This window comes from Manis pentadactyla, chromosome 3 (genome assembly GCF_030020395.1).
Source record: "Manis pentadactyla isolate mManPen7 chromosome 3, mManPen7.hap1, whole genome shotgun sequence".
Classification (NCBI taxonomy): Eukaryota; Metazoa; Chordata; class Mammalia; order Pholidota; family Manidae; genus Manis; species Manis pentadactyla.
Genome location: NC_080021.1, coordinates 155,256,961 through 155,270,511, shown reverse-complemented (window position 1 = coordinate 155,270,511; position 13,551 = coordinate 155,256,961). Strand labels below are relative to the sequence as shown.

At 39.8% G+C, this 13,551-nt stretch overlaps 1 protein-coding gene across 1 annotated transcript in view; it reads right to left on the bottom strand.

The window, feature by feature from the left end:
* The window catches only part of KANK1 (KN motif and ankyrin repeat domains 1), a 193,344-nt gene that overhangs the window by 110,575 nt on the left and 69,218 nt on the right, over positions 1-13,551 (bottom strand). The window contains exon 2 of the mRNA XM_036928455.2: positions 12,623-12,751. The gene's annotated coding sequence lies outside the window, so the exon portion shown is untranslated. The remainder of the gene's footprint in view (positions 1-12,622; positions 12,752-13,551) is intronic.

Here is a 13,551-nt window from a genome sequence, read left to right as displayed (position 1 = left end):
TTAAAAGGAAATAATGAGACCAAAACACCAACCCCTCACTGGGTTACTTAACCATGGAATAGTGAGACAGAGGTACCAGTGTGGGTGGGTATTTTCTGCATCCAGATGCCTAAGAACACTCTGGTGGGATAAAGAACTGTCACCAGGGACTCTAAATAAGCTCTGGCTCCAGGGCAGCAAAATGATTGACTGCCTGAGAAACAGTCCAGGGTAAGTGCTGAGAGGATACCCAGTCCTGGCTGTCTTCAGTCCCTCCATCCACATTTAATCTATAGGAATAGACACCCAAAGAAGTCCCACACCCTCCATTACCAACAGGGAAACACCCATGGCTGCTTCCATGACCCTGCTTACAGGACCCTGGGGAGGGACTTAACTGATGTGGTATAAAAGCTGTTTGTTACCATTTTACCAACCTCTAGCTTCTGGAAATGAACATTCCCCTATTCTCAGCACAAATCTGCTCACAGGCCATCTATCCAGAAGCACACCCTAAAGTGCTATAGGATCCTTTGCAGTTTATTCTTCAGTTCTGGTTTGCTTTTTGATGGTTAAGTCAGGGGGGGTGGGGTGTGCCCACAAAAGTGGTAAGTCTCCTCTTCCCAGTACTGTCATGCCAATAGAAATTCATGCCAGGGAAGGCACTGTCCTTAGAGCCACTTATTTTCTGGGTCACACACATTAACTCTTGGTTCATCCTTCTCCCAACAGGTACAACTGCCTTTTAATCTAAGCTATTTGCTTTGGCCATTTCAGTGTGACTATTAGGAAACAGGTGGACTTCAAATCAAAAGGCAGGTTTCCAAAATTTCTTAAATCAAACTGTTCCTGTAATAAGAAAAGATGACATGAAGAACTTATATGTCTTTGTTAATCCTCTTGATTAACAGGACATTGTCAATACAAAGTGGGTAACTCAAAAAAATTTATTTTCTATGTTACAAGAAGCTGGAATAAGAGGGACCAGGAATTTTAATTTTTCAGTTTTTAATGTTGGCTTTTTTCAAAATTCTCCTAATTTTAAGTGCCATTATTAAGCATTACTACTTTTATTTTTAAAATTCTAGAAACTAACAATTCAAACCCTGTTCAGTATTTTTGAGTACTCAAAAATATCTATACTTGTAGATCTGAGTTTAATGGAATAAAAGAATGGTCATGAATTCTCTACTTCACTGGGTCTGAAGACATTTTATAAAATATAAATGATCTCAAGCTTATCAACAATTTAAAAGTCTAAAGAGTTTCTGCTTCATTTTAATCCTTGGCAGGGCTGGTTCCCATCGTTTCCTCAAGGGTTCTTGAAATGAGAACTCTGTGTTAAGGTGGAGGATTTAGGGATTTACAAAGTCAAAAAGAAATCATAACTCCTACATTTTTAATCATCCATCCTCCTGGTGTATGATTTACCCCGTAATTCCCACAAGAAAATGAAGAAAGTTTTGAGGAACGAGTTATTCTCAATGTAAATCTTCAGTCAGCCTCTGTCAATCATGTTAGCCTTTTCCCCTGGTTAGCCTTCCTCCACTTTCTGCCTGAAAACTACACTACAATTTAATTGCTTTGTGACTTCACATTTTATTAAGAGGCAGAAAAACATAAAAAGCTAAAACAAGGAGATCAGCCCATTGCCGTAAATTGTCCCCTTAAGCAATGAAACTCACCTCTCTAGTGTAATAAGGTGGGCACTGTGAAAACCCCAACAAGTGCAATTCTGCCTAAGTCCAGAGCCCCCATCACTTACAGAAACCCTCACAGTTCTCTGGACTGCAGTGCCATAGATCAGGGGCAGCCAACTACATGCTTCTAATGCCCGTGTGAAGGGCACAGCTCAGGGAGTCACTCTGCTCTCCACCCTACTCCACCCTACTCCACCCCACATTCATCTTCTATTCTCATGGAACCAAAAAAAAAACACAAGAGAGCATGATGAGAGACAAAGTTGTAAAATATTTTATAACCTGACAGCACCCCATCTGCCATCCTGTTTCTCCAGAAATCAAACTACTTGTCATATAATACAATGAAAACATTTTCACTACATGTGTGCCCTCATGAATTAGAATTTCTCCTTTTCCACTCAACTGTCTTCCCCCTTAAGTCCCTATCCCTTCCTCTGTAGTGAAACAGAAATCTTTACCAGGTTGTACCACATTCCAGAATGTGCCTGAGCCCCTGACCTCTGGAAGATTACATCCAGTGATTTGCACAAAGTAAGCAGAGCCTGGTGTTTAAAGCCCTGGGAAAATAACAGTAATTTCTCTTAGATGCTGCCAGCCAGAAAACAAAGGCTTAAGTGTTTCGAAAGCCGATTGATGTGTATAAGAAAGTGATTTCATGACATTGTTCAGAAAAAGAAATCAAGAGCCAATTATTTTTCTATATACATGCTTTATGGTTTGATTATATGACAATAGACATGTTTTATTTTTGTCATTAGTTTTAATTTTAAAAGTTAAAATATGGAAAAGAATGACCAGTATTTCCAAACCAAAAATTAGAATACATGGCCTGCCAAGCCCTCATTTAAATGCAGGAGGCAGTTAAAGAAAAGTAATTTGGTCATTGGAATGTTGTAATTTCCAGGTTTCAATAGTTTTTTTTTTACAAATAGGAATCAGAATATCTAAAACAAGATTGCCTAAAATATCTGGCTAGCTTAGTAACATTAGATAATGAGCAAATGGAACAAGTCCCTAAATTGGTAACATTATGCCTTTTTTCCTCATGGAAGCTAGGTCACAGGAGCTGACCCCAGGAGCGTCTTCATGGGTACTAGGCCAGCAAACACATGAAGACTTTGGCTCAAGTCGATGAACAGTTTCTGCATTTACCTTTTGCAAAAAGGACAGAAAAACAAAGAAAAGAAACAAAAATAATGCCAGAGTCCCTAAGGACTATAATTTGGGTTGGAGCTTTCTTTAAACAAATTACAAAAATTGCATTTGGCTGCATATTTGGGGAAAAAAAATAACTTTCATTCATATTTCAATTCATACTTCAAACTAAGTTTCATGCAGATGAAATATTTAAAAATGTGAAACAAAACCATAAAACCACAATAATAAAATGTAGGTGAATTTTTGTGCAATCTTATGCTTGGAGATGGTGATATTCATTCATTCATTCATTCTACAAATATTCTATGCTAAGCTCCAGAGACCTAGCTGTGGACCACACAGACAAAGCCCCTAGTCCCTGTGGAGTTATAGGCCACAGGGGGAAACAGAAAAAAGTAAATAAAAGTAATGACATATTGGTAAGTGCTCAGAGGGGAAAAACACAGGATATGAATGAGATAGAGAATACCGGAGGGAATGACTCATGTTGGACAGGACGGCACTCTCTGGGGCACAAGGTAAGCTGAAGCCTGGAAGATGATAGAGGTACCAGTTAACCACTGATGGGCTCTTCTGTGTACAGAGGGGTCATCTGAGAACTTTGCATACATTAACCCACTTAAGCCTCCCAGCAACTGAGAGAAGTACTATTGATGATGAGGAAGAGGTAAAGTAACTTGTCCAAGGACATAGGCCTAGTGAAAGGGGAAACCTGTTCCAGAGCTCTCTCAGAACTGCCTGTGAACAAGGAGTAAGCCACAGAAATGTGTGTGGCCACGTGTGTGTATGTGTGCATGTGTGTGTGCATGTGTGTGGATGCACATGTTCCAAATAAAGGAACAGCGCCTGCAGAATCCCAGGACCAGGAGAGAGGGTGGCATGTTTCGGGAATTGAATGGAGGCCAGGGGAGCTGGAACGCAGTGTTCAAGAAACAATGACAGCAGGAAAAGCCCATTCACACTGGCCTTCATAGTCAATGTACATTGATTGCTTTTAATTATAAGCAAAATATCTAAGAAAAACATCTGAATCATAAAATTAAAATGCTGACTTGCTAAACTATCTAGTAAAGGAGGTCATAGGCAGGAGAGTCAGTGAAGACTAGAGTTGAATCGGAAAATGGTATGGGAGACATTTGGCATGGATGGAAGCATCGGCTAGTCTAACTCATTTTACAGACTAAGGAACCATCTACCATCCCCCACTTCACTTACCCATTGCCTGACTATCAGCACAGCCCTCAACAAAGGTTTCTAGAACAAAAAAGAACCACTGCTTCTTGTTTCTCTACTCATTAGAAAACCCTGCACCCCAAACTGGAGGGTGTAAATGTGGTCACTGCAGTAGTAAAGTTCTGAGCGAGGGGATCCCAGGCTGCGGACAGCCTGACAGCCACCTCACACAAGGGCTACTGTAAATAGTTCCCCTCTCTCAAATCCAAAACCCCAAACCCACCACTCTAAATCTCAACAAATATTTTCTTCTTTCTGTATTCAGGAGTTATATTCAGGCCCTAAGTTTGAGTCCATTTAAATATTCCTTTCCACCACAAAGCACCTGAGTCTCTATCCTCTACTTCTTCCCTCCCGCCTTTCTCCCCTGCACCAAGATGAAGCCCCCTCCCTCATCTCCTCAGCAACCCTGTGGGCCCTGCACTCTCCCTAGGTTCCCCACCTTTTTATGATCTCTCTTCTCCAGCTTCCTTCCCCCATCCCCCCAACTGGGTCCCTGCCTCCCTTTCAATTATGTCTGTTTCCTTATTCCAACTCTGTTGCCTCCGCCCAGGAGGCATCTCACTTGCTACTCCATTTCCCAGTACATCTGTAGAGCTGGGTATCTACACCTGCCCCTCCTCAGCTTAGGACTATGTCAGCAAGCACCGAGGGCAAGGGCTTACAGTCAGAGGCTTAGTGTACACGCCCAGCTCTGCCACTGACCACTTCCATGGCCTAAAGTGGGCCAGTCACTTCATTCCCCCAAGTCAATTTCCTCCTCTGTAAAACGAGGTTAATAATAGCTGTTCCAGAGAGACTGAGATTCTGGCTGCTTGGGGAAAGCAGGGATCCATATCCGGCTGCTATGGGACAAAGGAAGGGCAGGTGGTCTGACAGACTTCCTAACAAGGAAGCCCTTAGCTGGAGGGCTGCTAAAGGGGCAAAGATTGCACAGAGCTTACTGCTCAGGAGAAATGACAGGTAGACAAAATTGTCCGGGTGCACTCTGCCCAGCAGGTTGAGAGCTTTCATGATTTCCAGGTGCTCCAGCTCTCTGGCTGGCTACACAGCAGCTCCAGGGAACCCTCCGTGATAGGCAGCCTACTGCACCTTTCTCCCAGCCAGCCCCACCTGGCTTGCAAACCGGCAAACCCTACTCTGGTGTTAGGCCAGCCAGAGGGAATATCTGTCTACAGCAACTGCAAATGCAAGGCATAGAGGCTTATGCCTCTGTGCTTGCCCCACTGGTTCAGGCAGTGGAGAAAGGCATAGTGGCCGGGAAGCAGAAAAAAGCTCGTTCCTCCCCTCCAGACACCAATACCAGTCCCCTGTGACCCCCAACATTGCTCCATGGGCTGAGCAGCTCCAAAGAGTAGAGCTTCTGGACACTAGAGGGCGCCATATACAAATATGAAACACCAAAGGAACCTGGTTCAGAGTAAAATTAATATAACTCCTGAGAAAGATGACATGGACCTCATGACTCTTCCTGAAAGGGAGTTCAAAATAAAAATCACTAACATGCTAATGGAGGTACGGAAAGATATTCAAGAACACAGGAATGAATTCCGGTGGGAGAGCCAATCATTGAAGAGCACAATGGAGGGGATTAAAAGCAGATTGGATACGGTGGAGAAGATGATAAATGAAATAGAAACTAGACAAGAGGAATACAAAAAGGCTGAGGCACAGGGAGAAAAAAGGATCTCTATGAATGAAAGAATATTGAGAGAACTGTGTGACCAATCCAAATGGAACAATATTCGCATTATGGGTACCAGAAGAAGAAGAAGAAGAGAGAAAGGGATAGAAAGTGTCTTTGAGGAGATTATTGCTGAAAATTTCCCCAATCTGGGGAAGGAGATAATCTCTCAGGCCATGGAGAACCACAGATCTCCCAACACAAGGGAACCAAGGAAGACAACACCAAGACATATAGTAATTAAAATGGCAAAGATCAAGGATAAGTACAGACTATTAAAAGCAGCCAGGGAGAGAAATAAGATCACATACAAAGGAAAGCCCATCAGGTTAACATCAGACTTCTCAGCAGAAACTTTACAGGCCAGAAGGGAGTGGCATGCTGTATTTAATGCAATGAAGCAGAAGGGCCTGGAACCAAGATTACTTTATCCAGCAAGATTATCATTTAAATTTGAAGGAGGGATTAAACAATTTCCAGATAAGCAAAAGCTGAGAGAATTTACCTCCCACAAATCATCTCTACAGTCTATTTTGGAGGGACTGCTATAGATGGAAGTGTTCCTAAGGTTTAATAGCTGTTACCAGAGGTAATAAAACCACAGTAAAGAAAGTAGAGCAGCTAATTACTAAGCAAAAGCAAAATTAAATTAACTATCCCCAAAGTCAATCAAGAGATAGACAAGAGTACAGAATATGATACCTAATATATACAGAATGGAGGAGGAAGAAAAAGGAGGAGAAAAAGAGAAGAACCTTTAGATTGTGTTTGTAATAGTATATTAAGTGAGTTAAGTTAGACTCTTAGATAGTAAGGAAGTTAACCTTGAACCTTTGGTAACCACGGATCTAAAGTATGCAATGGCAATAAGCACATACCTATCAATAATCACCCTAAATGTAAATGGACTGAATGCACCCATCAAAAGATACAGACTCACTCAATGGATAAAAAAACAAGACCCATCTATGTGTTGCCCACAAGAGACTCACTTTAAATCCAAACACATACACAGACTAAAAGTGAAGGATGGAAAAAAATATTTCATGCAACTAATAGGGAGAAAAAAGCAGGAGTTGCAGTACTTGTATCAGACAAAATAGACTTCAAAACAAAGAAAGTCACAAGAGACAAAGAAGGACATTACATAATGATAAAGGGGTCAATCCAACAAGAAGATATAACCATTAAAGTATCTATGCTCCCAACACAGGAGCACCTACATATGTGAAACAAATACTAACTGAATTAAAAGGGGAAATAGAATGCAATGCATTCATTCTAGGAGACTTCAGCACTCCACTCACTCTGGAGGACAGATCAACCAGACAGAAGATAAGTAAGGACACAGAGGCACTGAACAACACATTAGAACAGATGGACCTAACAGACATCTACAGATGTCTACACTCAAAAGCAGCAGAATACACATTCTTCTCAAGTGCACATGAAACATTTTCAAGAATAGATCATATACTAGGCCACAAAAAGAGCCTCAGTAAATTCAAAAAGATTGAAATTGTACCACCCAGTTTCTCAGATCACAAAGGTATGAAACTAGAAATAAATTACGTGAAGAAAATTAAAAATCCCACAAACACATGGAGGCTTTACAGCATGCTCCTAAATAAGCAATGGATAAATGACCAAATAAAAACAGAGATCAAGCAATATATGAAGACAAATAACAACAATAATTCAACACCACAAAATCTGTGGCATACAGCCAAGGCTATGCTAAGAGGAAAGTATACTGCAGTACAGGCCTACCTCAGGAGAGAAGAACAATCCCATATGAGCAGTCTAAACTCACAATTAATGAAACTAGAAAAAGAAGAACAAATGAGGCCCAAAGTCAGTAGAAGGAGGGAAATAATAAAGATTAGAGCAGAAATAAATAAAATTGAGAAGAATAAAACAATAGAAAGAATCAATGAAAGCAAGAGCTGGTTCTTCAAGAAAATAAACAAAATAGATAAACCCCTAGACAGACTTAATCAAGAAAAAAAAAAAGTCTGCTCACATAAACAGAGTCAGAAATGAGAAAGGAAAAATCACTACAGACACCACAGAAATACAAAGAATTATTAGAGAATACTATGAAAAATTATATGCTAACAAACTGGATAACCTAGAAGAAATGGACAACTTTCTAGAATAATAAAACCTTCCAAGGCTGACGAAGGAAGAAACAGAAAATCTTAACAGACCAATTAACCAGCAACGAAATGAACTGGTAATCAAAAACCTACCTAAGAACAAAACCCCTGGAGCAGACGGCTTCACCGCTGAATTTTATCAAATATTTAGGGAAGACCTAATACCCATTCTCCTTAAAGTTTTCCAAAAAAATAGAAGAGGAGGGAATACTTCCAAACTCATTCTATGAGGCCAGCATTACTCTAATACCAAAACCAGGCAAAGACACCACAAAAAAAGAAAATTACAGACCAATATCCCTGATGAACATAGATGCAAAAATACTCAACAAAATATTAGCAAACCAAATTCAAAAATACATCAAAAAGATCATCCATCATGATCAAGTAGGATTTATGCCAGGGATGCTAGGATGGTACAACATTCGAAAATCCATCAACATCATCCACCACATCAACAAAAAGAAGGACAAAAACCACATAATCATCTCCATAGATGCTGAAAAAGCATTTGCCAAAATTCAACATCCATTCATGATAAAAACTCTCAACAAAATGGGTATAGAGGGCAAGTACCTCAACATAATAAAGGCCATATATGACAAACCCACAGCCAACATCATACTTAACAGCAAGAAGCTGAAAGCTTTTCCTTTAAGATTGGGAACAAGACAAGGATGCCCACTCTCCCCACTTTTATTCAACATAGTACTGGTGGTCCTAGCCATGGCAATCAGACAACAGAAAGAAATAAAAGGCATCCAGATTGGAAAGAAAGAAGTTAAACTTTCCCTGTTTGCAAATGACATGATACTGTACATAAAAAACCCTAAATAATCCACTCCAAAACTGCTAGATCTAATATCTGAATTCAGCAAAGTTGCAGGATACAAAATTCATACACAGAAATCTGTGGCATTCCTGAACACTAACAATGAACTAGCAGACAGAGAAATCAGGAAAACAATTCCATTCACTGTTGCATCAAAAAGAATAAAATACCTAGGAATAAACCTAACCAAGGAAGTGAAAGACCTATACCCTGAAAACTACAAGACACTCATGAGAGAAATTAAAGAAGATACCAACAAAGGGAAACACATCCCATGTTCATGGATAGGAAGAATTAATATTGTTAAAATGGCCATCCTGCCTAAAGCAATCTACAGGTTCAATGCAATTCCTATCAAAATACCAAAAGCATCCTTCAATGAACTAGAGAAAATCATCCTAAAATTCCTATGGAACCACAAAAGACCCTGAATAGCCAAAGCAATCCTGAGAAGGAAAAATAAAGCAGGGGGAATTACAATCCCCAACTTCAAGCTCTACTACAAAGCCACAGTAATCAAGACAATTTGGTACTGGCACAAGAACAGACCCATAGACAAATGGAAGAGACTAGAGAGCCCAGATATAAACCCAACTATATATGGTCAATTAATATATGATAAAGGAGCCATGGACATACAATGGGGAAATGACAGCCTCTTCAACAGCTGGTGTTGGCAAAACTGGACAGCTACATGCAAGAGAATTAAACTGGATTATTGTCTAACTCCATACATAAAAGTAAACTCAAAATGGATTAAAGACTTGAATGTAAGTCATGAAACCATAAAACTCTTAGAAGACAACATAGGCAAAAATCTCCTGAACATAAGCATGAGCAACTTCTTCCTGAATGTATCTCCTCGAGAAAGCAAAAATGAACTCATGGGACTACATCAAATTAAAAAGTTTCTGTACAGCAAAGGACACCATCAGCAGAACAAAGAGGCATCCTACAGAATGGGAGAATATATTGGTAAATGACATATCTGACAAGGGGTTAACATCCAAAATATATAAAGAACTTACACACCTCAACACCCAAAAAGCAAATAACCTGATTAACAAATGGGCAGAAGATATGAAGAGACAGTTCTCCAAAGAAGAAATTCAGATGGCCAACAGACACATGAAAAGATGCTCCACATCATTAATCATCAGGGAAATGCAAATTAAAACCACAATGAGATATCACCTCACACCAGTAAGGATGGCCAGCATTGAAAAAACTAAGAACAACAAATGCTGGCGAGGATGTGGAGAAAGGGAACCCCTCCTACACTACTGGTGGGAATGTAAGCTAGTTCAACCATTGTGGAAAGCACAGGTTCCTCAAAAAACTAAAAATAGAAATACCATTTGACCCAGGAATTCCACTCCTTGGAATTTACCCAAAGAATACAACTTCTCAGATCCAAAAAGACATATGCACCCCTATGTTTATCGCAGCACTTTTTACAATAGCTAAGATATGGAAGCAACCTAAGTGTCCATCAGTAGATGAATGGATAAAGAAGAAGTGGTACATATACACAATGGAATACTATTCAGCCATAAGGAAGAAACAAATCTACCATTTGCAACAACATGGAAGGAGCTGGAGGACATTATGCTCAGTGAAATAAGCCAGGTGGAGAAAGACAAATGCCAAATGATTCCCCTCATTTGTGGAGTATAACAATGAAGCAAAACTGAAGGAATAAAATGGCAGCAGACTCAGAGACTTCAAGAATGAACTAGTGGTTACCAAAGGGGAGGGGTGTGGGAGGGTGGGTGGGGAGGGAGGGAGAAGGGGATTGAGGGGTATTATGTTTAGTACACATGGAATGGAGGATCACGGGAAGAACAGCGTAGCACAGAGAAGGCACACAGTGGATCTATGGCATCTTGCTGCACTGATGTACAGTGACTGCATTGAGGTATGGGTGGGGACTTGATAATATGTGTAAATGTAGTAGCCACACTGTTTCATTGTTTTTTCATGTGAAACCTTCATAAGAGTGTGTATCAACCATACCTTAATAAAAAATTTAAAAAATAATAATAATCATAGCTGTTCTGCCTCCCTCACTGCTGTGTTGTGAGGATGAAGGGAATTAATGTGCATGAAAGTGCTCCAGGGGCATACAAAGCACTTTACATTCTAGTTACTCCTGTTACTACAGTTTCCTCCTTATCCTTGACCTCTCAGCATCAACCAAGGCGACCTTCAGGGTAGTCACAGTGTTAATTTAAGCACTAACAATAATACAATGTCAGCACTTCATACTGTGAATCAAGAATTTGTTAATAATCATCTTTCATTCAGAACAAGTATAATCTTCAGGTTTTTTAGTTATATGAGCATGGACTTCTAGAAGATAGTAGTAGCCAACAATTACTGAGCATGTACCAGGAGTCATGCTCTGTTCCGAAGTACTTTCCATCAGCTATCACCTAGTAACCCCACAAGAGAGGTTTTAGTATTATTTCCATTTTATTGATTGGGAAACTGAGGCAGACTAGTACAGCCATGATTTGAACCCAGGTATCCTGCTCCAGAGGTCATGTGTTTACCCACTGTCCTACAATTCCTGTAGTGATAAAATGAGATCTGGATTGGAGAGAGAGAAACCAGATAGGAGGCCATGGCTCCAGAGAATTAGGGGTAAGAATAGGGACCTGAACAAGGACATCTGGGATCTTGTAAAAAGGCAAACCAAAGTATTGAAATTGCTAACTACTAATGTTGCTGAGGGCCATCCAGCTCTTCAATTTACACTAGTGAGAATATAAATTGGTACAACCTTTTGAGAAGACAATTAGCAGAGTCCATCAAAAGCCTGAATGATTCATTCCCACATTCCCATTGACTCAGAAATGCCACTAGTAGCAATATGTCCTAGGGAAATAATCATGGATGTGCACAAAAGATGTTGATTGCCATGTTGGTTCAAAAAGTAAATAAAGAAACATAAATAAATGCCCAACAAAAGAAGGTGGGGTAGAGAAACCATTGTATATGCACATAAATGAGCACTATGCCATCATTTAAAATGATGTTATAGAAAAAAAGAAATAAGCACTTTGTTAAGGAAAGGAAGTATGTAAAAAAGCCCAGTATGGGCTTTGGTATCAGATTGGTTCAACTCCTGAGTGGGTTTACCAGCTGTGTGAGCATGGGCAAGTCATTTAATTTCTATGAGCCTCAATTATCTTATGTTTGTATGAGGAGAAGAAAAGTCACAATTTACAGGGTTCTGAGAATTAATAATTTAATGTATGTAAAGGGCTTGGTACAGAGCCTGGCAGAGAACAAGCATGTGATAAATGTTACTCATTTGCAACGATCCAGCAAATTGACACACACATATCATTAGATATTTGTAATACAAATAATATTAAAACAAATATTACAAATAATGCAGAAGTTTAACACTGCTTGTCTCTGCAAGTGGAATAACAAATTTATTTTCTTTTGAATTCTCTGTATTTGTATACTTTCTTTACCTGAACAAAGCCAGCAGTATATTAATATTTAAGTATCTCCATTTTTTCCCCAATGGCCTTAATAATACTCCTTTTAATCTATTAAGTTTCTCTAGTGTAATCTACTCTATGCATATTGAGTTTATGGAAATAGGGGACTTCTACTGATTTAATCTGAAGAGTAATACATTTTCCCTTTTATTCTTCAGAGTCAGTCAGCTTGCTCATATTTCATCCCATAAGTCTTTTCTGCAGTCTTATACATTTGCAGAGTAAGAGCCCTCTGAAGGGATTACTAGAGCATAAAAGGTAGGAGGAAAGAATGGACTCAATTCTCTGAAAAGCAAAGTTAAAGGCTGCAAACAGGACAACTTCATGATAGTTATATGGAAAAAAGTATACCTTACCTAAATCATGTAAGGCCAGAAATTACTGCAATAAATATATCAACTCCATGGACAATTTCCTAGTGTAGTCAAAAGATGGAAGTAATTCAATAATTGGTCAGCAGTCCATCCAGTACTGTGACAATCACTCTGAAATAAAAAAAGAATCTCTTTGAGGGAAATGTGATGGAGCAATACTCCTTTCTAGGCTGGAGACCATAGGAGAGGGGAATCAATTACCAGAGACAGCTATGGAGCGCAGAAACCAAAGCACAGTCAACCCATGTCCCTGTCAGGCACAGAAGGGGCAGGCCAGAGTAAGAGGGAACCTAGGATACCATGCAAACGGGAGTTATCCTGTGCGTTAGATAAAGCTAGTTGTTTGCTCTAGGGGTATCTCAGCACCACTTTAAAGGAAAGGGCTGGTTCCCCACAGCCTTTCCCCTTCAACTCCATTACTGTTCTCTGCATTTTTGTCAATACATTCATAAGTCAGTTCATAAAAACCATCAATTTTTGTATTTTGATATCTCTGTCATTTCAGAATCAGACAGCTCCATAGTGGTCTTTCTCTTAAAATTAGCTCCAGGGAAGGTTTTCTCTGTAAATGACAGTTCCCTGGGATTAACACCTCGGCATTATTTTTAAGTCATCCCTCTCCCCATCATCTTCCCATCCCGTGATCGGTCTGCTATCACATTCTCTTGAACCTCTACTGCTCTCTGCTTCTCATATATTCCTATGCCCCACTACACCAAATTCTCTGGTGCCCTACGACAGCAGCCTCTGCAGACCACCTGTCCACTCTCTCTTGCACAGCAACTGCTTTCATCTTATTATCTGTGTAACCTTGAACAGTTCCCTGTCTCCTGGGTCTCTGTTTTCTTGACTATAAAATGAAGAACTGATTTCAATGTTCTCCATCCCCATTGTGCTTTGAAGTCAGACAT